The sequence below is a fragment of the Zingiber officinale genome, chromosome 11B (genome assembly GCF_018446385.1).
Source record: "Zingiber officinale cultivar Zhangliang chromosome 11B, Zo_v1.1, whole genome shotgun sequence".
Lineage (NCBI taxonomy): Eukaryota > Viridiplantae > Streptophyta > Magnoliopsida > Zingiberales > Zingiberaceae > Zingiber > Zingiber officinale.
In genome coordinates, this window is record NC_056007.1 from 67621813 (window position 1) to 67639952 (window position 18140).

The 18140-nt window shown below is 40.5% G+C and overlaps 1 pseudogene; it reads left to right on the top strand.

The window, feature by feature from the left end:
• The window catches only part of LOC122033987, a 28250-nt pseudogene extending 13226 nt beyond the window's left edge, over window positions 1–15024 (top strand).
• The last annotated feature ends 3116 nt before the right edge of the window (window positions 15025–18140 follow it).

Below are 18140 nucleotides of genomic sequence, written 5' to 3' on the forward strand. Positions count from 1 at the left end.
TTACCAGGAGCCTTCAAAAATTCGCCAAGATATTCAATCTCTTCCATAAAATTAATCAGACGTTTCTTTGGAAGGTAGGACTTGTCTATTGAACCTGGATAGCAAACCTTTGGCCCCAGTAAGAACAAGATGAGACCTTCACTTCCAGCATGTCTTCATGCATAATATGACACCGGAAATCATAGTAGAAGTAGGAGGTAACACAATATGCACTCAATACTCATCACTCTAGAAAATCTACCAAGAGTTTAGAGCGATAATAAGAAGATAAATCTTCTAACAAGCTTAAAAATTCAAATATATTTAAATTTCAAAAACAATCTCTTTGCTCCCAACAATACAAAGTAGAGCCTTTATATGAGAGACTTGGAACAACCCTCTAAGATGAGTCCAAATGCATTAAATATGGTTTATATTTTCTAAGGCCTCATTAAACTAGGGTGACGTTTAGTTTAGGGGTTTAGAAATGAGGAAATGGAATAATAAAAATATAAAGTGTTTGATTAATGAATTTGAAAATAACAATTTTGGAATCATTCCTAAATAATCTGAAATAAACAAAACCTAATTAAAGGGGTGGGTTTAGAATTTATTCTCATCTCCAAACCCTTGTTTTTGTCTCCTCCCTGGGTGAACTTATGTGTTGTCGCTGTCCCGTCCCCAATGCGACTCTGGCAGAGACCACTGTTGAATGACTTTCTCTCCTCTCTCTCTCTCTCTCTCTCTCTCTCTGTCTATCTCTCCTCCCTCAGCCTCTCCTACGCCCTCTCCTATGCCTACGTTGTGTCGCCTAGATGAAGTCAAACACGAAATCGCATCGCCAGCGAGCGACGATCCTTTCCTAAGTTGGTTGCCACCCTCTCTTTTATCCTTCTTTTTCTTCTCACGGATCAAGCTAGTATTGAGATGTTCTGTGTGCTGAGATGTTCCCTTTTATCCTTCTTTGAGGTCTTCGTTCGTCTAATTCTTTCCTCTTGCATGCTAAGAACCAAGAGGATGGGGGACAAAGTGCACCCTTGTCAGTCATTGTTGTTCCACAATTGGTAGACATATCATCAACCACATTAGTCACTATGTCCATGATAGGTAACTCAGAAGCAAGGACATCAGTATCTATGTGCATGTCCATTACAGATTGCATTTTTTTTTTTCTGATTTTATCTTATACATAATGGATGGATTCAAGATGAGTGAGATTGGGGTTGAATTAAGTTATTTTTCTAGGCATTTAAGGATGAATATTTATTTTTTTAGTGGTTATTTTTTCAATACATGTGAGTTTTGTTTTTGTTAAGAAACTTATTATGTTAGTGATATCATCTCTTCTAATATACATGAGTTTATAATCCTGTCTTTTTAGGTTCCATAACATTTTATTTGGATTTTCAAACTTTTGCATGATCTTAATTAATAATTATGTATGTAACCCCTTATGTTAATTTCTCTTTATTATCATGTAGAAGATAATGACATGTATTCCTACTGCTAGTAGAAGACACAAAATAATTTGAAATATTCAGATTATAGCATCAATGGTGAACGTGTTTAGTGTTATATATGTTATGTGATACTGATTGTTGTTGCAACATTTGCATATTATGAGACCTCCACTTAAAACTAAAGAAGAGAAAAGGCTTGAGAGAATAAATTGGATGTTTAAACTTACTGAAGAATCTGATACTACTTGTATTAGTGAGCTTCAAATGGAATATTATGTGAGATGGTAAAAGATATTAGAGATTTAAAAGACACCAAAAATATGTCTCTACAAGAAGTAGTTGTATTTTTTTGTATATTTTGGGTTGCCATAAAAAAATAGACAATGTGTCTACTATCTTTATAAAGTGGAGAAATTATCAATCATCATTTTAATAGTTGCCTTTTAGCAATATTGAAATTACATTCCATTTTGCTTAAAAAAATCAGTTCCTATTACTGAAGATTGACAAGATGATCATTGGCGATGTTTCAAGATACTTTGCATTCATATTCCTTCAAATTATAAATTATTTATTATTTTTTCAAAATATTTAAATGATAAGGTTGTTTAAGTACTTTAAATGTACATTAATCAAAGTCACACCTTCTGATCAAAAACTCTGATATTGCATTAGAAAAGCAAATATAGCTTTGAATGTATTGGGTGTTTGTTGTCCAGATATGCAGTTTATATATGTTTTACCTAGATGGAAATTAAAAATATATATAAATCCGCTATATTAACAGCCCCTAGTGTTGGCCCCACAGATATGGAGGGATGTACATGTAGGTACACAGGCGTCAGACATATGGTGGGGTAACCACTTAGATAGAAATTAAATGTTCTGCACACGATGGTCATGTGCTTAGAGATGCTATTATTAGGCCTAATAGTCTTAAAGTTCCTCAAAATACAATTGGTCTTGGACTATAGCTAGTTAGATTTTCAATGTAAAACTTCATTCAAACTGATAATTAATGCAAAACACTTTTTTGTATTCTTGAAGGTTGTTATTATTTGGTGGATTCTAAATATTGTAACGTGGATGGATTTTTAGCTCCTTTTCAAGGTCAACAGTACCATCTCAATGAGTTTCACAGTCACCGACCATATAGAGATGAAAAATATTTTAATATGAAACATCCTAAGGCTAGAAATGTTATTGAGAGATGCTTTGGCTTGCTAAAAGGGTGATGGAAAATATTAGCTTCCCACTCATTTTTTCCAATTGAAACTTAAATGTGCATTATTTTAGCATATTACCTTTTACACAATCTGACTCGAAAGTACATGAGTTTTGATCCACAAGAGTTGGAACCACTTGAAGAAGATGACATGGAAGATGAACACGTTGAAGATGATGAATATATGACAAGTATCACCCCAACAAAAGAATGGATGAACTTTAGAAATACATTGACACTTGAAATGTTTAATCATTGGAGAGAAATATCATATCCTTGACCATTTATGGGGCAAGGGGATATGTTAATGATCTTGTTATTGCATTTTCATAAATGTTTCAACATGTTTGTCATGTTTAAGAAGATGACTATTCTATGAACTTATTACAGTAATTGATATTCATTTATTTCAGTAATTGTTTTATTTTAGTTTATATATTATTTATGATCAAATAAATTTTATTTCATGATAAATTTAGTATCATATGTTACAGTTTCTTGTAACTATGGTCCTTTTACTCATTACTTTTAATGATTTGACAATATTATATGTTAGGATGAAGCAAGATCAAAGAGTTCGAGGACGTGGGAGAAATAAATGCTTCTAGACAAAGAATGAGGTCCAAGTAGTACTGCAACTCTTCAAGATATGACTTATGATCCTTCATGGAAGACAGATTGTGGTTATAAAAGTAATTACATGACTGAGGTGCATAGAAGAATGCTAAAAACGATCCCTACTCTTACAAAACAAGTTACACCTCATCTTGAGTAAAAAATCAAGTCGTTAAAGACAAGATTTCATATTATTAATGACATGTGTACTAAAAGTGGATGTCAGTGGAATGATGTGGAGAAAAAAATAGCATGTGAAAAGCAATGATTTGATAGCTATTGTTAGATAATTTTATATATTGTGTCTAATATTTTTTACTCTCTCTAATATTTCATTTCATATTTCCTTAAGCTTTTTCGATCATGTATATTTTTTATTTTATAGGCTCACAAAAAGGCAAAAGGAATGTGGGATTTCAAATTTTAATATTTGAATCAATTTGAATTACTCTATAAAAGGGATAGAGTTACTGCATTGTTGTTTAAGGGTATGTAGATGTTATTCGCAATTTGGAAGTTGATCAAAATAATGAAAGTGGAGGTGAAAATCTATGTGCATTCTACAATTCTTCAAAAGAGTACGAAGAAGACAATAATGTGTATTTTGAATCAGAATCAAGCTCAATTGCTTCACACAACACTGATGTGACAAAGTCAGCTACAAAACGAAAATAACCATTAACAATTGGAGATAAAGTTGCAAAAAATAAAACCAACAGTAGCACACTTGGATATTGGGACACAACTACACGACATGAACAGTGGATTTTGCACTATTGTCGATGATTTTAATGTAAATTTTGCAACCATTGCAGAAGAGAATTTGTGAGAAAAAAATGGCTTCAGAAAGAATTAAAGATGTGATTGCTGAGCTAATGAACCTTAGTCCTCCTAATGGTGATGTATCAAAGCAGCTAATATATTCACTATAGATAAGTACAAGATTTATGTATTGTTCAATCTTCCTTTAGAGCCGTGAAGGAATTACGTAGTTAGCCTACTCATCCCCTCCCCAAATATATAGATAATGGTACTGGATTTTGTGAAAACTACTTTGAGGATGACTGTTATACTGAATTTTGTGATAACAATGCTAGATTTTGTGATGGTCTTGCTAGATTTTGTAAAAACTACCTTGGGGATGACTATTATGCTTTATTTTGTGATATCAGTGTTGAGTTATGTGATGGTCTTGCTAGATTTTGTGGAAACAACTTTTTCTTCTCCCCACCCTGTCAATAGTCAATACGTACGTAACATACTATATATCTACAATTATTTTTCATCTTATAGTAGCTACGGTTATGTAGCTGCTATAACTACGACCTTCGAAAGTTTGTTACACTGTTGTAGCATCTATGAACCTGTAGCTGCTACACAATTATAGCAATTACGATTTTGTAGCTACTATAACTGTGTAGCAGCTACAGGTCTGTAGCTGCTACAACTGTGTAGCTGCTGCAATTGTATAGCAAACTTTTAAAAACTATAACTTTTGAATCAAATATCAGAATGAGATGATCTTTTTTTTAATTATAAATCTCTAAAAGAACTTCAATTCAAAAAAAATATTGTTTAATTCTGATATTCGAGTCAAAAGTTATGGTATTTAGAAGTTTACTATATAATTATAGCAGCTTCACATGTTGTAGCTGTTAGGATCCTTCGTATGGCTAGAGAGGGGGGGTGTGAATAGCCGACTTCAAATCGTCGCGTTTCTTTCTACAAACTAGGGTTAGCGCAGCGGAAACTAAATGCAGAAAGAAAACAGGAGAAGAAATCAAACCTCAACGCAAGGATGTAACGAGGTTCGGAGATGATACTCCTACTCCTCGGCGTGTCCGTAAGGTGGACGAGCCCTATCAATCCGTCGGTGGATAAGTCCCCGGAGAACCGGCTAATATCAACTCCTTGTGGGTGGAGAAACCTCGCCACAATCACTTGCAACAGCAAGCTAAGAGTACAAGAGAATAGCAAGAACAAAATGAATGTAAAACAAACAAGCTTGCCTTCTCGTCGACTGGGGTCCCGGATGAAGTAGCAACTCCACGGACAGATGCAACAGCAAGCCAGTCGAGAAAACTGTCGGGGAAGCTCACGCGAAGCTTCAGCAGCGGTTGAGCTCAGCAAAGCTCGGAGCACCAGAAGAAGCAGAAGCTTCAGGCAGGAGAGAACTTCCAGAAGGAAGAAGAAGAAGAAGCAGCTGAAGAAGATGCCCTCGATCCTTTATACCTGCGAAGAAGAAACAGCGAAGAAACTAGCCGTTGCGTCGCAACGGCTAGTGCCCTGATCGGTCCATAGACCGATCAGGAGTGTGCCTGATCGGTCCACAGACCGATCAGCGCTTTCTCCCGAACTCCGCTAGCTACTGATCGTGCTCTGATCGGTCGTGTGGACCGATCAGGGTATGGCCTGATCGGTCTGCTGACCGATCAGGACTTATTGAGTGCGGTTCCTCGCACTCCTCAGGATGGTCACCTGATCGGTCGGGAGACCGATCAGATGATCGGTCGTGGGACCGATCAGGTGACGATCCCCAGACCGATCAGACGGCTTCACAGAGAGTTGCCCAACTCTCTGTGTGGAATCTGATCGGTCCCGGGGACCGATCAGGCTCCATGCTGATCGGTCCCCAGACCGATCAGTAAGCCCACACCAAGACCCAAGTCTCCCAAACCAACATCCGGTCAACCTTGACCTGTTGGTACATCATGCTTAGCATCCGGTCACTCCCTTGACCTGCTAAGACTCTCCGCCAAGTGTCCGGTCAATCCCTTTGACCCACTTGGACTTTTCTCTTCGTGTCAAGTATCCGGTCACTCCCTTGACCTACTTGACTTCCCATCACCAGATGTCCGATCACCCTTGATCCATCTGGATTTTCTCTTGCCCGGCTTCACTCACCAGGACTTTCATCTAGCTTCACTCACTAGGGTTTTCACCTGGCTTCACTCACCAGGATTTCCAATCTGCCCGGCTTCACTCACCAGGACTTTCCCACTCCTGGCTTCACTCACCAAGACTTTCACCTGGCTTCACTCACCAGGATTTCCAAACTGCCTAGCTTCACTCACTAGGACTTCCCAACTGCCTAACATCCCAGTTAGGACTTTCTCATTCACCTAGCTTCACTCACTAGGATTTTCACCTGGCTTCACTCACCAGGATTTTCCCGAATGCCTGGCTTCACTCACCAGGACTTTCACCTTCACCTAGCTTCACCCACTAGGATTTTCACCTGGATTCACTCACCAGGATTTCCCGACTGCCTGGCTTCACTCACCAGGACTTTTCCCCGTGCCAAACTCCCTGTTTGGACTTTCCCAGTGCCAAGTCTCCATACTTGGACTTTTCTAGTGCCAAGTCTCCATACTTGGACTTTTCGCGTGCCAAGCTCCCTGCTTGGACTTTTCCGTGCCAAGTCTCCATACTTGGACTTTTCCCAAATCAGGTCAACCAGGTCAACCTTGACCTACGGTTGCACCATCAACCTCCCAAACATCTATTCTTGTCCCACATCAAGAATAGAACTCTCTTACGAGTGTCAAACATCAACATGCAACTTAACTAGGTCAACCTTGACCTAAAGTTGCACTGACAATCTTCCCAAGTCAAACATCAAAATACAACTCGAGTCAAGTCAACTCGAGTCGGGTCAACCAGGTCAACCTTGACCTAAGGTTGCACCAACAATCTCCCCCTTTTTGATGTTTGACAAAACCATAATCAAGTTAGGTTAACCCGATAACCTAACTTAGGTTTTCAATCATCTTCCAATGTCCAATGTTCTTTCCTTGAACATTCTCTGGACATTCTCCCCTTAGGTTAACCCGATAACCTAACTTGGGTTCTCCAATAATTCTCCCCCTTTTTGACACACATCAAAAAGAATTCCAATGTTCTTCCTTGAACATTTCTTAACATTCTTTCCCTAGCTTAGGTTAACCCGATAACCTAACTTGGGTTCTCCAATAATTCTCCAATGAACACTCTCCCCTTTTTGACACACATCAAAAAGAAAAAGGAGAGTATCAAGGTCAAGAGTTTCTTCCTAATGAAAGTCCCATACCTTTCATTGAAACTCTTAATTTCCCCCTTGATACTAAACTCAACAATCAATTTAGTGATAATCCCATATCACTAATCCTCAAAAGTCTTAAGGAGTACAAACTCCCCCTAAAAGTCAACTCCCCCTTGACAATTAGGTAAAACTCCCCCTAAAGGTCAACTCCCCCTTGACCATTGCACCAACAATGTCTTGGCGAGTTTCAAACCTTTAGTAATCCACAAAACCCAACTTCCAGCTGAAATTTTAGACCAACAGCTGAAAATCAGAAATTCGGCACGCCCTGATCGGTCCCCAGACCGATCAGCTCTTCACCAGATCGCACTCGTGCTACTGGAACTTACTGGATCGGTCTGCAGACCGATCAACAACACTCTGGATTGGTCCGCAGACCGATCAGAGCTTACCTGGATCGGTCCCCGGACCGATCCAAACACTGAAATCAGAATTTCTGATTTCCCCTTCCGGAAGTTCAGAAACTCCTAATAAATTCAAGAAAATTCCAAAAATTTCGAAACTTTGAGGATACATTCCTCATATCATACACTATCATGGAAAAATAGTTTTCTATGAAAATAACTTCCATTTTTCAATCTTGATACAAAGTTCAAAAACTTTGAAATAGTTCAAGTTTAGCTCAACTTTGTATCACTTTGGTCAATGATGAATGCTATCACTAGGAAAACTTCATCAAGGTTTTTCAAAACAATTTTGAAATGATTTTAAACCCTTTAATTTGGGACCACAATCTTAGGGCTATATGCACATGACTTGTACACAAGCTTTCCCTATGATCCCCCATATCTTGAATTAGGCTTATCTAGGTACAAGAGCTATGCACCTTGATCCTAATTCATGATCCTAATATCTCACACACATCTAGAGTGTATCAAGCACATCCATGTCAATTTTGATGTGAGATATGGGTTTAGGTATCTTAGGCTAAGGTCTCATGCATTTTCTAAACACAACTTTGATCTCAATATCAAAATGTGTTTGTCATCCTTAAATCAATTCAATTGATTATTAATGCAAGAGATGATGACATGGCATAAAATGGTATCATAAATGAGAACATGTGCCAATGTCATGATGTCATGGCATAAAGTTTGAAACTAAACTAACACATGACATATAAACTAGCCTAAGTATTATCATGACATTTCAAATGATAATAAAACTAAATATGATGTCATGACATGTGAGGGCAAACAATCATGGCAAGATTTAGCATAGATAAATATACCTAGATTACCTATCTAAGTATCCTTAACCACTTTGCTAACCTAAAATTTAACCCTTGATTGCCCTAAAATGCCAAAATCCTAATTTTGACACTTCTTGAACTCTAGATTAATTCATGCCACTTAAAGATCAAATTTATCCTCAAAACTTGGCATGTTTCATTTTTCCTCGAGAGTTCTCTAGATTTTCCCAAATTGTGCCAATTAAAATCATTCTTTTCCATAATGGCACATTTTACTCTTCCAAGGAGTAAATGATAATTCCATTTCATTTTCAAAGGTTCACAAAACCTTGAAAATGTTCCTTGAGTGTCAATTTCCTCAAAGTTGGGTTAACTACCCTTCTAATTGGAGTTGACACTCTCTAACCCATTTATGGGGTAGAGAAAATGCTCCTAGGAACCCAATACCTATTAGAGCTCATTGGGTTCACTAAATATTCACTAGGGATGACTTCCCTAGCAACCCTCCTAATGACCCTCTTAGGCTTTAAAGCCTTGGTCATTTGGGTCTCATCAAGGTCAACTATAGGGGTGACTCCCCTTGTGACCTTGGTGGTGGTCTTCCTAGTCCTAGATTTTGTTCCATAATCGAATGGAACATTATGGTAAGTGGGCTTGACCAATTGGGACTTAGGTTTGTGACCCAAACCTTTCTTGTCCTTGGGCTTTGAAATTTGACCCTTAAACCCTAGAGATGACTTCTCCAAGTTCTTAAGAGCCTTTTCCAAAGTATCAAGTCTTGACCTCAAGACTTGATTCTCCTTCTCTAATACCTCAATTTTTGATTTGTCATTTTTCTTTGAGGCATTCCTAGGCATGTGTCTAGTTGATTTGGGATTCCTACCTAGGTTCTCCTTAACCTTAGATGAGGTAATTCTAGGGTTGGCTTTCCTAGTGTTATCCTTATCTAGGCTCACATGTTTAGCTCCTAAGCACATGTATTGATTCCTAAGGTTATCATGCTTGTTATTATCGACAAGTGCAATAAAATTTCTAGCATGCATCTTACTAGTATTGTACGAATGAGACTTAAATGATACCTTAGGGTTTGCCTTAGCTCCCCCTATAGAAGTGCTCGGTCTCTTGCCCTTGTGAGGTTGCCTCCCCCTCGGACAATGACTCCGATAATGTCCCCTTCGCTTGCAATGGAAGCACACCACGTGCTCCTTGCCCTTGCGTGTCGGGACTCCGGCTACCTTGACCTTTGGCGCCGGTGGAGTCTTCCTAACTCTCTTTGGACATTTGCTCTTGTAATGTCCATACTCCCTACACTCAAAGCATAATATATGTAATTTATTTGAAACTAAAATGCTTGAGTTACCTAGGGTTTTGGATGGATGACTCTCTCCTTCATCCCTTCCGGAGGTAGAATCTTCTTCTTGCTCCAATCTTGAACAAGAGGAACTCTCCTCCTCTTCTTCCTTGGATGTTGAGTAGCCCTCAACTCCCAATTCGCTCCCTCCATGATGTGAGCTACTTGGCTCACTAGGCTCCTCTTCATGGCTTGAAGTGGAGCTCTCCTCATGGTACTTGGCCAAGTTGTTCCACAACCCCTTGGCGTTGTTGTAACCACCTATCTCACACAAAATGTCATTAGGTAATGAAAACTCAAGAATTTTCGTTACCTCATCGTTGATCTCGGATTGGTGGATTTGTTCCTCCGTCCACTTCTTCTTTTCTAAAGGTCCTCCTTCTTTATCCATCGGAGGATTGAACCCTAATTGTACACAACTCCAATGCACTAAGTTAGTCATAAGAAAATACTTCATTCTTACCTTCCAAAACGCGAAATCGTCGCGGTCGTAGAAAGGCGGAATTGTGACATCTTCTCCGAACCGATCCATTCTCTAGCGCTCGTGCTCCCACGGGTGTGAATCCGATGAAGAGCGACCTCGCTCTGATACCACTTGTTAGGATCCTTCGTATGGCTAGAGAGGGGGGGTGTGAATAGCCGACTTCAAATCGTCGCGTTTCTTTCTACAAACTAGGGTTAGCGCAGCGGAAACTAAATGCAGAAAGAAAACAGGAGAAGAAATCAAACCTCAACGCAAGGATGTAACGAGGTTCGGAGATGATACTCCTACTCCTCGGCGTGTCCGTAAGGTGGACGAGCCCTATCAATCCGTCGGTGGATGAGTCCCCGGAGAACCGGCTAATATCAACTCCTTGTGGGTGGAGAAACCTCGCCACAATCACTTGCAACAGCAAGCTAAGAGTACAAGAGAATAGCAAGAACAAAATGAATGTAAAACAAACAAGCTTGCCTTCTCGTCGACTGAGGTCCCGGATGAAGTAGCAACTCCACGGACAGATGCAACAGCAAGCCAGTCGAGAAAACTGTCCGGGGAGCTCACGCGAAGCTTCAGCGAAGTTGAGCTCAACAAAGCTCAGGGAGGAAGAAGTGGAAGCGGGAGAACTTCGAAGGAAGAAGAAGAAGAATGAAGAAGATGCCTCGATCCTTTATACCGCGAAGAAAGAAGCGGCGAAGAAACTGGCGTTAGTGTGTATCGGTCCATAGACCGATCAGAGTGTTCCCGACCGGTCAACCGATCAGCGCTTCTCTCGAACTCCGCTAGCTACGATCGTGCTCGATCGGTCGTGTGGACCGATCAGGTATGGCTGATCGGTCTGGCCGACCGATCAGACTTATTGAGTGAGTTCCTCGCACTCAGATGGTCACCGATCGGTCGGAGACCGATCAGATGTTGCCGATCGGTCGTGGGGACCGATCAGGCCTGTGATGATCGGTCCCCGACATCGATCAGGGCGGCTTGAGAGTTGCCCTACTGTGGAATCTGATCGGTCCCGGGACCGATCAGCTCCATGCTGATCGGTCCCCAGACCGATCAGTAAGCCCACACCAAGACCCAAGTCTCCCAAACCAACATCCGGTCAACCTTGACCTGTTGGTACATCATGCTTAGCATCCGGTCACTCCCTTGACCTGCTAAGACTCTCCACCAAGTGTCCGGTCAATCCCTTTGACCCACTTGGACTTTTCTCTTCGTGTCAAGTATCCGGTCACTCCCTTGACCTACTTGACTTCCCATCACCAGATGTCCGATCACCCTTGATCCATCTGGATTTTCTCTTGCCCGGCTTCACTCACCAGGACTTTCACCTAGCTTCACTCACTAGGGTTTTCACCTGGCTTCACTCACCAGGATTTCCAATCTGCCCGGCTTCACTCACCAGGACTTTCCCACTCCTGGCTTCACTCACCAAGACTTTCACCTGGCTTCACTCACCAGGATTTCCAAACTGCCTAGCTTCACTCACTAGGACTTCCCAACTGCCTAACATCCCAGTTAGGACTTTCTCATTCACCTAGCTTCACTCACTAGGATTTTCACCTGGCTTCACTCACCAGGATTTTCCCGAATGCCTGGCTTCACTCACCATGACTTTCACCTTCACCTAGCTTCACCCACTAGGATTTTCACCTGGATTCACTCACCAGGATTTCCCGACTGCCTGGCTTCACTCACCAGGACTTTTCCCCGTGCCAAACTCCCTGTTTGGACTTTCCCAGTGCCAAGTCTCCATACTTGGACTTTTCTAGTGCCAAGTCTCCATACTTGGACTTTTCGCGTGCCAAGCTCCCTGCTTGGACTTTTCCGTGCCAAGTCTCCATACTTGGACTTTTCCCAAATCAGGTCAACCAGGTCAACCTTGACCTACGGTTGCACCATCAACCTCCCAAACATCTATTCTTGTCCCACATCAAGAATAGAACTCTCTTACGAGTGTCAAACATCAACATGCAACTTAACTAGGTCAACCTTGACCTAAAGTTGCACTGACAATCTTCCCAAGTCAAACATCAAAATACAACTCGAGTCAAGTCAACTCGAGTCGGGTCAACCAGGTCAACCTTGACCTAAGGTTGCACCAACAGTAGCAACTACACATGTTGTAGCAGGTACACATTTGTAGCAGCTACAGTTTCATAGCTGCTATAACTATATAGGTGATAATGTTGTACCAAAAGATGGTATGCCATACCAAATTTTGGTATACCAAAATTTTCGGCATGAAATTCATACCATATCGAAAATTCGGCATACCAAATTTTTGATACGATATCGGTATAAATTTTTTTATACCAAATTTTTTAGTACCGTATATGGTATGGGAATTTGGTATCAGTATACCATATCGACCCAGCCCTATAAAATATTATGTTAAAGCTCATTTGTAATGAGTTGGTAGGATGCTAAATTCTATTACTCACGATTTAGCTCAGCTGCCCAATCTTAAGTTCTATTTTAGAAGAATCCGGTCCACTCCACTTAATTTTCTTTCAGTTTGTACAGAAGTTAATAGATCAGAATTATTAAAACTAATTTTATTTCAAAATAATAATAATAAAATATGTTTCAAGTTATTAGGAATAGCAAATAAGAAAATAATTATAAATACCATAGAAGCAATTTTGGAGACAAAATGTATAGAAATCTTATAGGAATATTATGATTTGTTTTAAGGGTAAATATGGTATTTGTTGCATTTGCATTTCCAAACCTCTGTCAAACTAAACAACAGTATTAACAGTCATACTTAATCCCAGCTTATAAATAAAATAGCAGTATTGGAATGACTAAACTCATTCTCATTCCTGTTTACTATCAAATCTATTCTCATTCCTATTCCTGCACCCCAAATCAAATGCTACCTAGGTTTATATTTCCTAAGCCTTGAGAATAAAAGTGAGTTTACTAATAAAAGAGTATCTAGAGGTATTAAAGGTTCATCAACCTCTTTAAGTTCCAAGAAGATCATCAAGAATACCAAAAATGTAAATGAACTCTTTCCACTTCCCAAGAAGATCATGAAGAATACCAATAAAGTAGATTAACTCTTTCCACTTCCTGAGCAATATGTCTTTCCCGAGTAATATATTCTTCCTGAACAATCTTTCCTGAGCAATATATCCTTCCTGAGCAATCTTTCCCAAGTAATATTTTTAATCTAACATACTTCAATTAAAATGATTATAACTTTCTGTAAAAATATTATTTTTGAGCACAGTTAGAAAATAGACATCCATAGTTTTCCAATGATATGTCTTGTCCTATAATTTGTTCCCAATAAAAGCAGATTAACACAAAAACCTGATAGCTTTTGGAATTTTTCCATGTCATTCTCTCTTGGTTGAAAAATATTTGCTCTCGAATCAAAATGAGATTCAATATAAGGAGAAATGTTGGCAACATTAAAAGTTGTGGAAACCCTATAATTACTCCACGACTTAACTTTATAAACATTATCACTGATCTTTTTGCAATTGTGTGATAGCAACTTCAAAGGTCAATTTTGGACATGCATCACGAACAATTTTTCTTTGACACAAGAAGGGTTGGGACAACACAAGGTGTCTTACTTTCTTGAACAAGACCTTTAACCAAAAGGTCCTCAACTTGCCTTTTCAACTCTTCATGTGCTTGAGAACTCATTCTATAGCCTGTCTTGTTTGGAATTGAAGCACCGGAGACTGAATCAATGCAATATTGGATATTTTCATCTTCTTCCTCAAGTAATAATTTATGTGATTTGAACAATCTACAATAAAGTGTTCATTAACACTAGTATCATCATTTCATTATCGTGAAATGGATTAAAACTCATTTCCTTATTTGCATAATCTATGATACCAACTTGCTAGAAGAAATAGGAGGTAACACACGGCACACTATAACAGTACTGGGCGCACCATGATGATCCCTACAGATATGTTCCTGTCAGAGAATTTGCTGAATCTTTCCCGTCATTCCATGTTGGTCGAGCTATGGCAAATGAACTCTCCATTCCATTTGATAAGACCAAGGGCAACCCTGCTGCTCTTACAACAACAAATATGGTGTTAGCAATAAGGAACTCTTAAAAGCAAACATTGACAGAGAACTATTGCTAATGAAGAGGAACTCATTCTTCTATGTCTTCAAGGCTTGTCAACTTACTCTCATGGCATTCATTGCAATGACAGTCTTCTTGCGCACAAATATGCACCGGGATGATGCAGGCGATGGGGATATATATATATGGGTGCTCTTTTCTTTGGAGTGATCATGATCATGTTCAATGGGTCAAAGGGACCTCCTTTTCTTCCCTGCATGATCATATGCAATCCATCATGGATTCTTAAGACTCCAAATACATTTATTGAAGTTGCAGTGTGGGTTTTCATAACTTGTTATGTCATTGGATTTGATCCAAATGTTGGAAGGCAGTTCAAGCAGTACCTGCTGCTACTAGTGGTCAATCAGATGCCATCTGGGCTCTTTCGTTTAAATGGGGCGGTGGGTAGAAACATGGTAGTCTCAAATACCTTTGGGTCTTTTGCTCTACTAATCTGGCTTCAGCTAGGTGGCTTTATTATTTCACGAAATGATGTGAAGAAATGGTGGATATGGGATTATTAGATCTCACCTCTTATGTATGCACAAAATGCAATTTCAGTGAATAATTTTTTGGGTCACAGTTGGAATCATATTTGGAACCAAACAGAGCCTCTAGGAAAACATGTTTTGACTACACGGGGAATTTTCCCTGAAGCAAAATGGTATTGGATCGGTTTGGGGGCCTTGGTTGGTTACGGATTTCTGTTCAATGCTCTTTTCACAATGGCTCTTACATATCTCAAACCATTTGGCAAATGTCATCCACCCATATCTGAGGAGACTTTAAAGGAAAAGCATACCAATCAAACTGGTGAAGTGTTGGACCAATCATCTAGCTAGAGGGAAGAAATCTAGTCAACCCTCTTCATCCAAGGCTGATGGAATTAATCTAGTTATAGTAATTGTTTTATTTAGAGTAGCTCCGGTATGAACTTGAAGTTATTGTTGTTGTTGTTGCAAAACTTTTTATACATGAGAATTAATGAGGAAATCTAGATCCTCACGGCTAATGGTGAGTAGATTTGATTTTCCAGCCTCTTTCATCTTGTAGTCTCAGATTCAGGTGAAATTCCCACAGACGGCGCCAAATTTGATCCTGTCTGAGAAGCTTGACAAAACGGAGAGCCGAGAGAAAAAACATACTGCTTGTGAAGAATAATACCTATGGAACGCCAATCCGAGAAACCCAAAGCGGATCCAAGAAGATGAAATCCCAGAGTGTCCTTCAGATGTAAAGTACCAATGGCAATAAAGAGATCCGATCGAAGAAAACCCAGATCCAGAGCTTCCGAGGCTTCCTGCGCACAAGAGACCAACCAACACTATCGTCAGTGACCTAAGACCGGGGTGGGAATCCCTGGCTAGGCCCTCCTACGCTCAAGTCAGTGCTCTCTCTCTTGGTGTGGAAGAAGGAAGAAGAAGAACAGTAGTTGGAAAACTAGGGTTATGAATGTGCACAATGATGTGAATTTACCTTGCCAAAGAACAGGATTCTCCTTTTTATACCACTTCATATAACCTCCGTAGTCATGAAGTGGACCCCGGTTTGTTAGAGTTTGTTATGAGATGACGTAAGCCGCGTACTTGTGGTAAATGACTTTTAAGGAATTTGTTTTGTACCCCAGATGTACCTTCTTTGTCGTCTAGTACCTGCAAAATAGTCTACAAACACATTTCCCGCCAAATATATAACACCTGTTATACAATCACATACTGCAAATATCCTCATTGACTACTTTATTTGAAATATTTACTTCTATCCTGTTTCACAAGTCCTTTCAAAGTATTTCTATCGTCCCTACTAGCCCCTCCTGTTTTTGCTATATCACAGATAACTTAATATAACATTGTTCTTTGTATCGATCGAAGTTGAACTTAACTAGGTTTGATCAATTATTATTACCTCTCATGATGCTCCTTAGGTAACGTCTGTCCGTGCCTCTCTAAGTTTATTATCTCAGCTGACACTAGGCTATATTTTGTCAAGTATATAATTATATTGGTATATCTTTTCAAGGTATTATTCAACTCGGCCGATATTGGTCTTCCTCCCTGAAGGTATATCTCGATCGATATTGACCTGCTCACTTGGAAGTATATCCCAGCCGATATTGGTCTTCCCCCATTGAGGTATATCCCGGCTAATCTTAGCCAACCTCCTTGGAGGTATATCTTGCTCGATATGGGTCTGCCTCCCTGGAGGCATATCCCGGCCGATATTGGCCTTCCTCCCTGAAGGTATACCTCGATCGATATTGTCCTGCTCACTTGGAAGCATATCCCGGCCGATATTGGCCTTCCCCCATTGAGGTATATCCCGGCTGATCTTAGTCAACCTCCTTAGAGGTATATCTTGCTCAATATGGGTCTGCCTCCCTGGAGGCATATCCCGGCCGATATTGACCTTCCTCCCTGAAGGTATATCTCGATCAATATTGGCCTGCTCACCTGGAAGTATATCCCGGTCGATATTGGCCTTCCCCCATTGAGGTATATCCCGGTTGATCTTAGCCAACCTCCTTAAAGGTATATCTTGCTCGATATGGGTCTGCCTCTCTGGAGGCATATCACGGCTGATATTGGCCTTCCTCCCTGAAGGTATATCTCGATCGATATTGGTCTGCTCACCTGAAAGTATATCCCAGCCGATATTGGCCTTCCCCCATTGAGGTATATCCCGGTTGATCTTAGCCAACCTCCTTGGAGGTATATCTTGCTCGATATGCATGGGTCTGCCTCCCTGGAGGCATATCCCGGCCGATATTGGCCTTCCTCCCTGAAGGCATATCTCGATCGATATTGGCCTGCTCACCTGGAAGTATATCCCGGCCGATATTGACCTTCCCCCATTGAGGTATATCCCGGCTGATCTTAGCCACACTCCTTGGAGGTATATGTTGGTGCGGGAAGCATCCGACGATCGAACTCGTATTTTGATAATGACAAAGGATTCAAAGTTAAGATGTTTAGTGATCTAACAAATCTATTAAGCGTTTCAGGAAAAGACCTAACTGTGGTTAGGCAAGGTAAAAACCCTAGGGGGTGGTAACCCTAGGTCATAGGGGGTGATAACCCTAAGTGGAAAGTCTTGGCGGATCGAAGGCTTCAGGCAAAAGTCCTAGGGGGTGGTAACCCTAGGTGGAAAGTCCTGGTGTCGCGAACCAGGTGAAAGACTGGACTAACCGGGAAGCGGATGTCCAGCAGAAAGTCCGGAAGCTTCAAGTGCTGAGCAAAAGTCCAGTTGATCTGGAGGATCGCACTGGCAGCAGGTAAATCTCCTGAGTGGAGTAGGTGAGGACGCGTTCCCCGCAGAGGGAACAGTAGGCGTCGGGTCGACCTAGGGTTTCCGATTAGAAACCCGAAGTCAGACTCGGACAGTCCGGAGACTGTCAAACTTTCACTTCTATACTATCACTTATGTGTTATGAGCTAACTTTGTGCTGCAGGGTATTTTTATGTTTAACATATCTTGCAGGGACCAAAGTGCAAAATTGGCCTCGGATGAACAGTACCGAGGCGCCTCGGGTGCAAAACCTGAACTGGCTGCGAAACAAGCTTGGAGGCGCCTTGAAGGAAGCCAAGGCGCCTTGGACAGCTTGATGAAGGCGCCTTGGAGAGGCTGAAGGCGCCTTGAACCTGATAAGATTAG